Here is a 14,164-nt window from a genome sequence, read left to right as displayed (position 1 = left end):
ACCATGATCCGTTTTAGGACTCCAAAAAGAAATCCTGAATCCCTTAGTAGTCACTCCCATTCCCCTTCCCAGCCCCTGGCAACCACTCATGTATTTTCTGTCTCTGGATTTCCTCTTCTGGACATTTCATATGAGTAGAATTGTACAGGATACGGCCTTTTGGGCTTTGGCTTCTCTCACTTCATGTAATGCATTTGAGGTTCATCCACATGGTAGCATGTGCCAGGACTCCATTCCTTTTTATGGCCACATAATCCTTCCTATGTATATACCACATTTTATTCATCAGTTGGACGTTTGGGTGCTTCTCACTTTTTCTGTTCTGAATAATGCTACAAACATTCTTACCTAAGTTTGTGGATGTGAATTTTCAGTTCTCTTGGGTGTATATAAATCTAGGAGTGGAGTTGCAGACCTGTAATTTCTGTTAACTACTTTTCGTGTGTGTGAGAAGGGGGAAAAAAAAGTTTGTGAGGAGTGGGAGACAGTGAATTATGAAGGTGACCTGACCTCTGTAAAGCACTGGATACCCTTAGGGATAGCCATTATGAATACAGCCAGAATGTATGGCCACGCATGAGCACCACATCTACTCTGATTCAGGTGTAAAATGCCCCATCTTGGTGAGATGGACAACAAAAATAGAACAATAAAGTAAATACTATCCATGATGAAAGCGCTGTTCCAAAAGCCTCAATTCGGGCCCCCACAGGTGCTAGGCAAAAACAGTAGGACCCATTTGGTAACGGGCTGAGAGGAGCCATGACCTCAAAGAGGAGAAGGAAATGGACTTGTAGCCAGCTTCACTCAGCTATAGCTCCTGAGTACAGAGTAGCCGAAGCAACAGGAGGAGGAAGCACACCATCAAATCGTGTAGGTGCTAAAATAGGTCTGATTGTTGCGGGGGGTATACCCTTTTTGCCTCAGTTTTTTCATCTGTAAAGGATGACGGTGCTGATGATGGTGATAATATCTATCTCATAGGGCTGTGGCCAGGATTTTAGAAGTGCCATCGAAATGTCCCCACTGACGGTCTCTTTCTTCCGGGCGTATTCCTACTCCCCAGGCCCAGCCTCGGCCCGCCCGCCCGCCCCCCATCTCCCAATGCTCAAGCCCCTCCTGGGCCTCATCCCGGGCTTCGCAGTGACTAGGCCCCGCCTTTCCCGTCCCTGGCCAGCCCTCTCCTCAGCAGCCCTGGCTGCTCGCACCCGCCTCCAAATCGCCTGTGCCCTACTGGGACTCCCTCTACCCACCATTTGACACCGCCTCACTCCAGCCGTGCCCGCCCGCCTGGCCGGCCCTGCGCCCCCCTCTGTACCGGGCCAATCGGAGAGCTGGCGGCAGCCGGGCCACGTTGTTGGGTTTTGTCCCGTCACTCATTGGGCTCCAGCCAATCAGCGTTGCTTGCGCCAGGCGGGTGCAGGAGCGGGTCAACGCCCTGAACAACGAACATCCGCGCGGGTGCTTAGCTGGAGCCCCCGGGGTGTGAGGAGCTGCAAAGCCCAGGTCCCCAGGGACAAGTCGGAGAAGGGGCCCTGCCCTTAACCTCGGGCCAACCAGCGATGGACAGAGGTATGGCCAGAGAGAAAGGGACACTGGTGGTTGGGGGGGGTGATGGCCTTGGAGGGGCAGGGCTGCGGGGGTGCTGCAGGGTGGAGATGGGTGGAAGTGCCAGTATGGTGGTGGCTGAGGTGTGCAGCACAGGCCCCTCCTGCACTACCAAAGGGAAAGGAAGAGGATAACGCGACACAGTGTTCTTCTTCAACTCAGACCTCTGGAGCAGATGGAGTCTGGGAGCTTTTTTATTTTTTAAGATTTTATTTATTTATTTGACAGAGAGAGACACAGCAAGAGAGGGAACACAAGCAGGGGGAGTGGGAGAGGGAGGAGCAGGCTCCCCACTGAGCAGGGAGCCCGATGCGGGGCTCGATCCCAGGACCCTGGGATCATGACCCGAGCCGAAGGCAGACGCTTAATGACTGAGCCACCCAGGTGGCCCTGGGAGCTGACTTCTCTAGTCAGAGCAGCCCACCCACAGGCACACCAGCCGAGCTGTGGCCTTGCTTGCCACAAGAAGCTAAGACAGTTACCTTCCACCTTACTGAGCTGCCATCCAGCCATTCTTGGGATCGGAAAAGCAGTGGCCTGGAATTTAGGAATACCAAAAAGATCCCACAACTCATTCCCTATTCGGTGTGGAGGACAAATAGCAGAGTTACAGAACACTCAAGGTAGGAGCCCAGGAGTGCACCAGGGGAAGAAAGGGCAGAGATGCAATATGCTCTCACACTTAATATATTCCTGTCCTGGAGCATGCTGAGGCCCAGGGAAAGTGGTGGCACCCCCATTCTCAGCTTCAACTGAGGCCAACCAGATGTCCCAAGGCCAGGCTTCAGGGTCCCACTCCTCCAACCACCGCCCTACCTTTCACATGAGAAACACAGGCTGGGAATTCAGCTGACTTTGGGGATTCTGTAACCCGCACAGCTAAACGCTGTGTTTGCTTTTGAGCCCTGTCAACCCTTGCAGGTGGAGGAAGTGAGCGAATGTTTAGGGCCGTCGTGGAAGTTCTCTGGTTGTCATACGGTGGCTTGAGCTGAGAGGTAAGGAACCTGAACTTGTCCTGGTTTTCTCTGTGCACTCTCAGGTGCACTCGGGAATCGTCCCACACCACAGTCTTTACCGCCGTCCTTAGCGCCATGACAGTCCAGGGCAGCGGCCGCTCCGGCTCCCCGGGGTGCTTACTGCGGTTGGGCCCTTCGTCCCGGTTAACCGCGGGTGAGGGCCTGACGAATTACGAGGTCCCCGCCGGCCACGGGCGCCTCACGTCCCTCTGCGCCTTGGCGAGGAGCCGAGCCCCGCACTCCAGCCCAAGGGCATGACCAGCCCCGTCCCCACACTCCATCTTTGTGGGTCCATCTTCTGGGACCACTCCCAGTTCCGATCCTGTGTCAGTCGGGCACGAGTCGGGATACAAGAAACAAAGTTTCTCAACAGAGGGGATTGAATATGAGCAGTCGGCCACTCAGGGATCCGACGACTGGAGTCACGGAGATAATACGGGAGGAACCTGCCGCCCCTAGAGCAAGGGGAACAGGTTGGTGTCACCAGGAGCCTAGAAGCCAGGATGAGGGGGCCTTGAAGAGCCAGAGCCTGGACCTCTGAGGAGGGGCTGCGGCAATTACTCAGGGAAGGAGAAAACCACCTTATCCACCGGGAGGGGAAACAGGGCAGGAGGTGAGTTCGGAGGCACCACCTTCCAGGTCACTAATCCTTTCTTCAGCGGCACCTATCTGTGATTTCATCCATCTGTTGGGATTTTTATTTCAATGACGGTGTTTTTTTGCTTCTAAAGTTTTTGTTTTGTTTTGTTTTGTTTTGTTTTTTTTGACAGAGAGAGACACAGCGAGAGAGGGAACACAAGCAGGGGGAGCGGGAGAGGGAGGAGCAGGCTTCCCGCCGAGCAGGGAGCCCGATGCGGGGCTCGATCCCAGGACCCCGGGATCACGACCTGAGCCGAAGGCAGACGCTTAACGACTGAGGCACCCAGGCGCCCCTACTTCTAAAGTTCTTTTTCCAAATCTACCTGGACGCTTTTCTTGTTTCTATTTTATTATTAATTATTATTATATAAAGGTTGTATTGATTTATTTGAGGGAGGGAGAGAAAGCACGAGAGAGGGAAGGGTCAGCGGGAGAAGCAGACACCCCGCTGAGCCAGGAGCCCATGCGGGACTCCATCCTGGTCTGGGACTCGAATGCTTCTCTGTGTCTTTATGTTGTTGTCTCTCAGAGGCTATCAAAGATTTGGGGAGGTCGGGGTAGCTTTCCATCACAGTAATGCAAACGATATGTAAAGATCCGTGAGCGCCGCCCTCTGATCCCATGAGAATTCAAAGGTAATGCCAGTCCCTGTTTCGAAGTCCCCCCCCCCGCGCCCCCCCCCCCGCCCCCACGATGAAGCACAAGAACAGAAAGTGGCTCTCTGTCTCACCCCCCTCCAGTTTTGGTGTGCTGACCCAAGGCCCGCCAGGGGGAGATTCAGCTGGGCTCTCCTCTCATGCCTTCAGGACATACTGATGTGCCCCGCGTGCCCCAGGAATCTCCAAGTGAGGGAGCGAGCCAGACTGTAGAGCACAGCCCACAAAAGGGGGTCAGGCTCGAAGCCCAACGTCCTTGATCCACACCCTGCCTCGGCCACCTGCTAGCAAGTGATTCAGAAGAAGCCGCTCAACCCATTTGTGCTGTTTTCCTCATTTCCTCACCCGGACAGCGGGGCTAACACCAGCTAACAGCCTCCTAGGGCTGCCGGGAAGATGGGACGGGCGGAGCCTAGGCCCACAGCAAACACTCACAGCCATTACCGAAATTGCGTTCTCTGGCCTCTGAGAGTCACACCCTGGGAATGTCGGTAGGGCCAGTCCTGTCTTTGACAGACCTGCAGGTTGCCCAGGAGCGTGGGCAGTGTCTTCACTGGCCCATCCTCAGCTGGGCCCCCCGGGGGGTCCTGGGCGAGGGAAGCCCGGGGTGAGGTACATCCTCTTCCAGGGAGGGTGGGTTTGCTCTGCCAGGAGCCCAGCAGGACTACCGCGACGGGGGTGGTGGGGGTGTGTGTGGGGGGGCAGTTCCTCTCTCAGCCAGGGGTTCACTGAAGCCCCTCAGCTTGCAGCCAGCCGGGGAAGGCGCCCCCGTTCGTGGGTACTAGGACTGGCGTGGGAGGGGTCCTCCCCCGCTCACCCGGACCCACTTCGTTTTATAACCCTGTCCTTCCTTGGGCCCGCCGAGGTCGCCCTTCACGAACACTGCTTTTATTTATTTATTTATTTTAAAGATTTTTATTTTATTTATTTGACAGAGAGATAGAGCCAGAGAGCACAAGCGGGGGGTGGGGGTGGGGTGGGGGACGGCCCAGGGAGAAGCCGATTCCCCGCCGAGCAGGGAGCCCCACGGGAGCCTCGATCCCCGGACTCCGGGATCATGACCCGAGCCAAAGGCGGGCACCCAACCGACTGAGCCACCCAGGCGCCCCAAGAACACTGATTTCAGGCGGGATCTCAGTTCTGCTCTCTCACCTCCTGAAAGCCCTTACCCCTAGCACCGCGGAAACCCAACCCGGCAGCCCCTCCACACAGCCCCAGCCGCATCCCTGCTCCCTCCTCTGTTTTCTTTCTTTTCTTTCCTTTCCTTTTTTATTTTTTTTTAAGATTTTATTTATTTATTCGACAGAGAGAGAGAGACAGCGAGAGCAGGAACACAAGCAGGGGGAGCGGGAGAGGGAGAAGCAGGCTTGCCGCCGAGCGGGGAGCCCGATGTGGGGCTCGATCCCAGGACCCTGGGATCAGGACCTGAGCCGAAGGCAGACGCTTAACGACTGAGCCACCCAGGCGCCCTCCCTCCTCTGTTTTCATTTGCTCCGCTTCCTCAGGGGTGTCTCTTGCTTACCTGCGGGCCACCTATGCATTTAAACAGCGTAACTAACCTTTTCTCATTACATATTTCCTTGCCTTTCTCTCAGCCTGGACTGGCATCCCTGGACGGCAGCAGCTGGGTGTCAGGGTGGCACCGCCCCCAGCCGCCGCCCACACCCCTACACCCCCACCCCCGCCCGGACCTAGCCAGGCAGCACTGGAGCCTGTGGCCAACAGTCCAGGGCCACAGGGATTGGACCAGCGGGTCAACCTGCCAGCCTGGGTCACGGAGGAGTTGGCAACAGGGACTCGTAAATTCCGTCCCGAGTCTCCTCACAGTCCTCACACATGGGAGGAGGCCTTTGTGCCCAAGATACGCGACCCAGAAATCATCAGTTGAGAATTTAATACATTTGGTTATCTCAAAAGGTCTAACTTCTGGGCGCCTGGCCGGCCCCGTCGGTAGAGCATGCGGCTCTTGATCTCGGGGTTGTAAGTTCGAGCCCCGTGTTGGGTGTAGAGATCACTTAAAAAATAAAATCTGAAAAAAAAGTCTGCAGCTTCTTGACAGCCCAAACCAACAAGCCTAGTCTTTCAAGGCAAAAGACACACTGAGGGGGCGCCTGGGTGGCTCAGTTGGTTAAGCGACTGCCTTCGGCTCAGGTCATGATCCCGGAGTCCCGGGATCGAGTCCCACATCGGGCTCCCTGCTCGGCGGGGAGTCGGCTTCTCCCTCTGACCCTCCCCCCGCTCGTGCTCTCTATCCCTCATTCTCTCTCAAATAGATAAATAAAATCTTAAAAAAAAAATAAAAACATAAAAAATAAAAAGACACACTGAGGGAAGATCTTCGCAACATACGGAACAAAGAACTAACAGCCCTGGTGTAGGACAAGTGTGCCTCTTTAGGGGAGGCAATTCCTTGGTGTCTCTCAACATTTTAAATGCCCGTAGGTTTTGAACCTGGCAATTCCACTTAGAGGTGGTTATCCTAGAGGGAGATCGGCACACGTTCACGGTGGGAAGTTGCAGCGCCAAGGTGAATGGCGGAGAGCGAGCGAGAAAAGGTACAAGTACCATCAGTTGGGGACTCGTTACGTAAATGACGGTACACCACGCAGCCAGAGAAGAAATGAGCTAGACATTTGTTTACTGACGTGGGAGGTTTTCAAAGACCTATTGCTAAGGGAAAGAAAGTCACAATGAAACGTGCAAAAATAAATAAATACAATAAAATCAATGTATAGGGTGTCAAGCTGGGGCGCCTGGGTGGCTCAGTCAGTTGGGCAGCTGCCTTCGGCTCAGGTCCTGATCCCAGGGTCCTGGGATCGAGCCCCACATCGGGCTCCCTGCTCGGCGGCAAGCCTGCTTCTCCCTCTCCCACGCCCCCTGCTTGTGTTCCCTCTCTCGCTGTGTCTCTCTCGGTGAAATAAATAAATAAAATATTAAAAAAAAAACTGTGGATAACTATGTTGGTGATTCCATTAGAAGAATATAGTTAGAAGAGAGAAACAATTGTTAACAATGTGTCTTAAAATAATGTTGCTTTGTAAAAAAGTTTCAATTACGTGCCGTAAAAATATGCAGGGTGGTAATGGAAAATGGTACAGCCGCGGTGGAAGGCAATTTGGCAGTTCCTTTTAGAGCAAAGCATCCAGGGGCGCCTGGCTGGCTCAGTCGGGAGCGCATGGGACTCTTGATCTCGGGATCGTGAGTTTGGGCCCCACGTTGGGTGGAGAGATTCCTTACAAAAGATGAAATCTTTGGGGGCCGCCTGGGTGGCTCCGCCGTTAAGCGTCTGCCTCCGGCTCAGGCTCAGGTCACGATCCCAGGGTCCTGGGATCGAGCCCAGCGTCGGGCTCCCCGCTCCGCGGGAAGCCTGCTTCTCCCCCTCTCCCACTCCCGCTGCTTGTGTTCCCTCTCTCGCTGTCTCTCTCTCTCTCTCTCTCTCTCTCTCTCTCTCTGAAATAAGCAAATAAAATCTAAAAAAAAAGAAAAGATAAAATCTTTAAAGCTAAGCATCCATCTGCACGGACCCAGCAATTGTACCCTTGGGCATTTATTCATTTTTTAAAAAATCTTATTTATTTATTTATCTGACAGAGAGAGAGCACAAGCAGGGGGAGCAACAGGCAGAGGGAGAGGGAGAAGCAGGCTCACCAAGCAGGGAGCCCGATACGACGGGGCTCGTGATCCCAGGACCCTGGGATCACGACCCCCCCCCCCCCCCCCCCCGAGCCGAAGACGGACGCCTAGCGACTGAGCCACCCAGGCGCCCCTCCCTCGGGCATTTATGCCAAAGAAACAGAAACTTTGGATCGCACGAACACCTGTACATGAATGGTCGTAGCGGGTGTATTTGTAGAAGCCTGAAACTGGGAACAAGCAAGGTGTCCTTCAGGAGGTGAATGTTTGAGCCGACCGGTTGATCCACACCAAGGACTGTAGCTAGCAACACGAAGGAAGAACTAAGTATGGCTACATGCAGCGAGCGATCTGGACGGATCGCAAGGGCATTATGTGAGGGGAGGGGTGGGGGGGAGCCCATCCCGGGTTACGGATACCTTCCGCATTCTGCATGGTTCCAATAACCCAGAATTCTAGACGAGAATACAATACTGGTTGCCGTGGGTTGGGAGGAGATGGGAGGGGGCTGTGGTCATGTCAGGTCCACAGGAGGGGTCCTCGTGAGGGAACCAACTGGACACGGATGCCCGTGGGAGTCACGTGAATCTACACGGGTGATGAAACTGCAGAGCTGTGCGCGCGCGCGCGCGCACGGATGCAACTCCCACGGAGCTGCTCTCGGGTGGCACCCATGCCATTTCCCGGTGTGCAGTTGAACCAGGCGTGCAACATGCTGACCCTAGGGGAACTGCGGCAGGCGCCCTGGCGTCTCTCTGTCACTGCCCGTGAGTTTCTTTACTTCAAGAGACAGGTTCAGACCAAAAGCACACAAGCAGGGCTTGGCGTGGACAGGCAGGACGACCTGCGCGACTCTGCACAGAGTCCCTACTCTCCTCCCCCTGCCGGGGACGTCAGTCTAGGCGTCCGGCAGTTCCCAGAGCCCCGCCGCTGGGAAGAAGCCGGCGGGAGCTGAGCCCAGAGGGGCGCGCAGGCGACCGGCTTGCTTTGATTGGGCAGAGGAAGTGTCCGTCAGGCCACAGGGGCTGGGCTTCCTCAGGCGGCCTGGGGGCGGGTCCCGGCAGGAGCCGAGCTTGGTCATTGGCGAAGCTAGCCGGAAGGGGGCCGGAAGGCGGTGCCCCGCCACACGCGGGGCGGAGCTTCCGGTGGGCGCGCTGAGGGACGTGAGAAGACGGACCCGAGGGCGGTCGGGGCGGGGCCCAACACGCCTAGACGACGCCCCGGCCCTCTCGACGCCGCCCTCCGTCCCTGGGCTCCACCCTCCGCCCCTCCGGGTCCCGGGCCGGGCCAGCGGCCCCGTTCCCCGAGACCTGGGGAGGGGGGCGGTCTACCCATTCCTCCGCGGAGAGGTCAAGGAGGAGCCTCTATCGAGTCCAGGCCCCGGGAGGCGGGGGCGGGGGGGCTCCGTCGGGCTTCTCTCCCGCTGCTCCCCGCAGGCCCCCCCCGCACGCCGTCCTGAGGGTGTCCGGCCCCTAAACGGCCAGGGACAGTGTACTGGGGCCCCCAGGGGCCTAGTGTTGGGGGAGGGAGGGCGGCGGCCCCACCGGGATGACAAAGGGCTCCGTCACTCCGTCTCCAGCCCCTCCCAGTCCTGGCCTCTGTGTGCTCCTGGGCACTTCCACCCTCCCAGGGCCCAGATTGTGACCCTGCACCCTCCGGCACCCCCCCCAACACACACACACACACACACACACACACACACACACACACACTCCTTGCCCGGCCCTGCCCCCCTCCGGCACCCCCCCAACACACACACACACACACACACACACACACACGCACTCCTTGCCCGGCCCACTATGTGTCCCAGTGCCCCTGAGCGTGTATGGGACGTTTCTCTGTAAAGCATAGATCCCAAGGGCGTCTGGGTGGCTCAGTTGGTTAAGCGACTGCCTTCGGCTCAGGTCATGATCCTGGAGTCCCGGGATCGAGTCCCACGTCGGGCTCCCTGCTCAGCGGGGAGTCTGCTTCTCACTCTGACCCTCTTCCCTTCTTCCCTCTCGTGCTCTCTATCTCTCATTCTCTCTCTCTCAAATAAATAAATAAATAAATAATCTTAAAAAAAAAAAACCATAGATCCCAAGATCCCAGCAACCCACACACAGACAGACAGACAGACACACACACACACACACACACACACACACACACACACACGGGCCTAGTATCCAGGAAAACGTGGGCAGAGCTGGGGCCAGTACCCGGCAACGTGGTGTTCGCCAGAGGTATCTGTCCCCACTTCTGTGGGTGGGGACAGCAGGAAAGTAACAAAGTCTTTCCCATGTCACTCGACAGGTGTGGCCCCCTGGGAGGGAGTCCTGCTGAAGCACATCCTTGCTCCAGGACCACCTGTGGTTGGGATCATCAGCTGTGCCTGCCTGCCTCTCACCTGGGGAGGTCAGTCAAGGTGAGCCCAGCAGAGAAAGCTCCTAGCCTTTCTAGAAGTGGGTGCGATCAGGAACCATCCATCCCGGTGGTTCTCACGCTGGAGGGCTGCATGGGAACACCTGGAGGGCTTGTTCAAACCCTGGGCTCCACCCCGGAGTCTCTGATCTCGCAGATCTGAGGTGGGGCCTGAGAATGGGCGCCTCTAACAAGCTCCTGGCTGCTGGTCTGAGACCGTCTCCTCCGCCCCACCCCCCGCGGCCCCCCCCCCCCCCCCCCCCACCGAGAGAAGCAGTGCTCTGGAGGCCTGAGACTCCTAGGTGTATGTGTGTGTGCGTGCGTGTGTGTGCGCTCCCTGCCCTCCCTGGGGCTGGCTCCTTTGCAGAGTCCCCACGGGTCTGGCAAATGCCAGGAGGGTGCTAGCCCTCGAGGGATCAGGGACTTCCCGTGGAGCGGCAGCCACCCTTTCCTGCCTAGGTGGGCTGCAGGGCACCGTCCACAGCCCAGGCGGGAGAAAGGTGTCGGCTTTGTCCAGGTGCTCGGGAATTCCCAGACTGGGGCTGGTAACATCTGGACGCGTAGGAGAGAGGGGTGGAGACCAGATCGGTGCCCGGGAGTGGGGATGGAAAGAACTCTCTGATGAGGCAGAGGAAAGACCCGAAGGCTGGGCGCGGGGATGGGAAGGGAACATGGACCCTGAGATCCAGAACGTGGATTTGGGGGAGCGGGGAGTGGCGGGGAGCTTGGAGACCGCACAGGGGGCTGTCTGCCCGAGAACGGCCCTGACAGTTGTCTGGTCTGTGCGTGCGGTCAGCCCTCTAGCTGGTGGGAAGCCGCTGCCTTTCTTCACCAAGGTGGTCTCCCAGCTCCTGGCCGATGTTTCCCAGACCTGCTCGATGCCCCACACCGCCGCCCCCCCCCCCCCTACTTTGGCCGGTCTTGCTGGTGGTTGGTGTTTGTTTGGCTCCGTGGTGGCACGTTGTCTAGTCGGAGCGGCAGGTGAATGAAGTGCGAGGCCAGTCGCTGGACCGTTTGTCCCCAGAAGGAGCAACTCTGGGACCGCAGCCCCTGAGCGAGTCCTGGCCCCGGGATCGGATGGGGTAGCCTTTGGCTTTCGTTTTGCGTGTTGGCCTCCTCGACCCCCTTTACTTACTGGGTCATCGGGCTTTTCCTCGTGGACTGCTTCAAGCTCTCTGTATGTTCATGAGATGAGCCCTGAGTCACATCTTGCTGCTATTCCTCCACCCCCCCACTTTGTCACTTGTCCCTTGACTTTGTGGTTTGGGGCTTGTGTTTGTTTGGTCAGGCCGACAATTTTACTTTTTGTGTCATCGGACTTCCCAGGCTTTTCCTTTTTTTTTTTTTTTAAGATTGCTTTATTTGAGAGAGCGAGCATGCGCACGCACGTGGGGGGAGGGGCAGGGGGCGAGGGAGAGAGAGAATCCTCAAGCGGACTCCCCGCTGAGCACGGAGCCCCACACGGAGCTCCATCCCAGGACCCTGGGGTCATGACCCGAGCCGAAACCGAGAGTCGGACGCTCAACCGACCGGGCCAGCTCTTCCGTCTCTGAAGGGCTGCCAACAGAACACGCAGAACGCCAGAGTAAGAAAGCAGAATATGCAACAGAGCTCGTGTGTGGCCCACAACGCCCAAGGAGTGTGCTCTCTGCCCTTTGCACAGGGGCTGCCAGGCCTGGTGGCAGTCCTGGCCCCGGGGGCAGCAAGCGCTTTCCCACCCCAGCAGCCCGCCCAGCAGCACCGCCCGGTGCGCTGTGAGGCCCCCACCCGGGCCCCCGGGAGGTGGGAGGCTCTGGACCGCCACCGTCCCCGCCCCCAGTGGCTCCGTGCGCCTCCCCCGCCACCCCCCCCCCCCCCCCGTGTCGTCGTGTCCTCTCCTTCCCCAGGGGCGGGGGCAGCTTGCCCTGCCCGAGGCAGGTAGGGGTCTCCTCTCTGTGCGCACAGGTGTGGCCCCTGCTCTCCCCCCCCACTCCCCTCTCCTCCCCTGCCCTCCAGCCTCCTCCGTGCAGCTGGCAGCTGGCAGCTGGCAGGTGGGTGGGGGCGGGGAGCGGAGAGGGGCAGGCCCCTTTTCTTCACCGACGGAGTCAGGCGCGTGCTGGGCTCTGGCGGCTCAGGTGGGGGCAGGCACCACCTCCCAGTGCCCGTTGGGGGGGAGGGTGCGTGGGCGGGTGGGGGCGCAGCTGTCGGTCCGGCCAAGGAGCCCCCACTGTGGCCACGGGAGCCCAGTGGCATCTCCTTTCCCCGGTGAAGTGCCCGCCCCATCCTTCCGGGCTGGGACTGAGAGATGACTTCGCGATGACACGCTGGGACTCGCTCGGGAGCTCTGAATCGGTCGCACAGGTTCCGGGGGCGGTGCTTTCCCCGCTGGCTCTCGCTGCTGGGCAATGCCAGGGAGGGCCCTCGGCGGCAGCTCCTGGCACCGTCTGGGGCCGCCCTGTGCTGTTTGAACCCCAGGACCGTGGGTCTCGGGGGAGCCTGGCTCTGCGTCTCCGGGGAGCAGAAGCAGAGAGACCGGGCCGTGGCTTGCCGGGCCTTCCCTCGGCGGGGACTCCGGGGTCGTGGCTCCTGGGGACATCCCTCCTCCGCCGGGGTGTTGGGCCGCATGGCCCTGAAGACGGCTCCCCTGGAGACAGACACTCAGGCCCGGCGTAGCCCGGGCCCTCTGACCGGCGTCCTCGCCGTCCCCCCGGCCTGTGCCTGAGCTGAGCCACCTTCCTGTCCCTCGGCCCTGGGCAGGAGGCACAGCGAGGAGGGCCCGGCTTCCCCGTAGTCTTCCCTCACAGGCCACCTGCCCGGGAGGGCTCGGGAGGGCTGGATGGGTGCAGAGTCTCCCCCGACCCAGCTGCACAGGGGCTCCCCCTCGTGGCCTGCTCTGCGGGTGGGCGCGCTCACCAGCCTCCGGATCCTGTCCCCGCCCACCTGCCCACCCACCTTCGGGGCCCAACCCTGGACCTCACGCTCTCTGCCCGGCCTGTCCTCGGCAGGTGTGCTGACCCAAGGGCAACCCCCCCCAACCCCCCCCACCGTGCGGTGCTTTCCTCAGCCCTCGTCCCCCGGCCGTGGCCTCCTGGCTGCCTCGGGGACACCTTCAGAGACGGCCCCGCGGGGAGGGGGAAGAGGTGGCCAAGCCAGCCCAACCTCTGAGCGGCGGGACCGCGGGCCCCCTGCTGGGTAACGCCCTCCCCTGGACGGTAGTACCTGCCACCGGGGGAGGAGAGCCCCGCCCTCTGGGGGGATCTGTCGGCTGTTGGGATGGGCCCACGGGAGTGGGAGTGGGAGGAGGCCGTCCAGAGCTGCAGAGCGCTGAGCGCACCTGAGGTCCCTGGGGCTGGCACCTGTCACCCTGCATGCTCGCCGACCCTGTCTTAGCGGCCGTCCCCGCCTCATCCCGCTGGCTCCGTCGGGGTTCCGGGGGTGGGGGCTGCCCTGGGGCACCTTGGCCCTATGCCCTGGAGTGGGGTGAGGCCACCCGTGCCGGGTGGCCCCACGGGAGCCCCAAAGGTCCCCGGGCTAATGTTCCCCTTGTTGAAGTGCTGGGACTCCCTCCCCGTCTCGGGTGAGTGGCAGCCCCACCCACCCTGAAGGGCCAGCGCTCCCCTTTCCTCACCCCCCGTCCCCTTCCAGCCTCCCGTGGGAGGGGGCGCGGGGGGGGCGGTGGTGGTGGCGACAGGCAACAGGGAGGGTCAGGTGCAGAGGTGTGGCTGGGCCGGGGGCGGGGGCTGGCTGTGGGGCGAGGGGGGTGGTCAGCTGGGCCATCCGCCTGCCTTGCCCTGCCTGGACTCGGACCGGACGGGACCTGCCGGACGGGGGCGCTGCTCCAGACTGGGGTGGCCAGCGCTCCCCTCCCTAGACTTAGTAGAGGAGATGGGGCCGGCCTGGGGACGGTGTGTGGCCGGGGCCGCTCCTCTGCTCCTGGCACCTGCTGGCATACAGGGCTCAGGCGTGGGGCCTGGTGGGGCTGAGCCTCCGCCACCTCTGCTGGCTCCCGATGGGGCACCAGGCCTTCACGACCTGTGTGTGGAGCCCGGCTGAGGGCCCAGACCTTGCACCCCTCCCTGTCTCCTCCTAGCAGCCTGGGTGGAGGGTGGGGGAGGGCGGGTGTCCTCCAGGGATTTTCCTGGTGGGGCGGGGTCTCGGGCCGGTTTGCCCCTAGCCGGATGGCGTCCCGGCGCTCCTTTTCCTGGTGCCATGTGCCTGTCCTACTCC

General features: G+C 59.8%; 1 long non-coding RNA gene across 2 annotated transcripts; it reads left to right on the top strand.

Annotated features, from left to right (window-relative positions):
* The first annotated feature begins 1,437 nt into the window (after nt 1–1,437).
* On the top strand, nt 1,438–3,452 carry LOC113930988. 2 transcript variants are annotated; one of them, XR_004819836.1, is made up of 4 exons: nt 1,438–1,572; nt 2,530–2,603; nt 2,998–3,237; nt 3,395–3,452. It is a non-coding gene; the product is annotated as an uncharacterized LOC113930988 (long non-coding RNA). The 2 variants fall into 2 exon arrangements; XR_004819837.1 differs by having other exon boundaries at nt 2,512–2,603.
* The last annotated feature ends 10,712 nt before the right edge of the window (nt 3,453–14,164 follow it).

This window comes from Zalophus californianus, chromosome X (assembly GCF_009762305.2).
Source record: "Zalophus californianus isolate mZalCal1 chromosome X, mZalCal1.pri.v2, whole genome shotgun sequence".
NCBI lineage: Eukaryota > Metazoa > Chordata > Mammalia > Carnivora > Otariidae > Zalophus > Zalophus californianus.
Note: the sequence above shows the minus strand (reverse complement) of the source record. Positions and strands in the feature narration are given on the sequence as shown.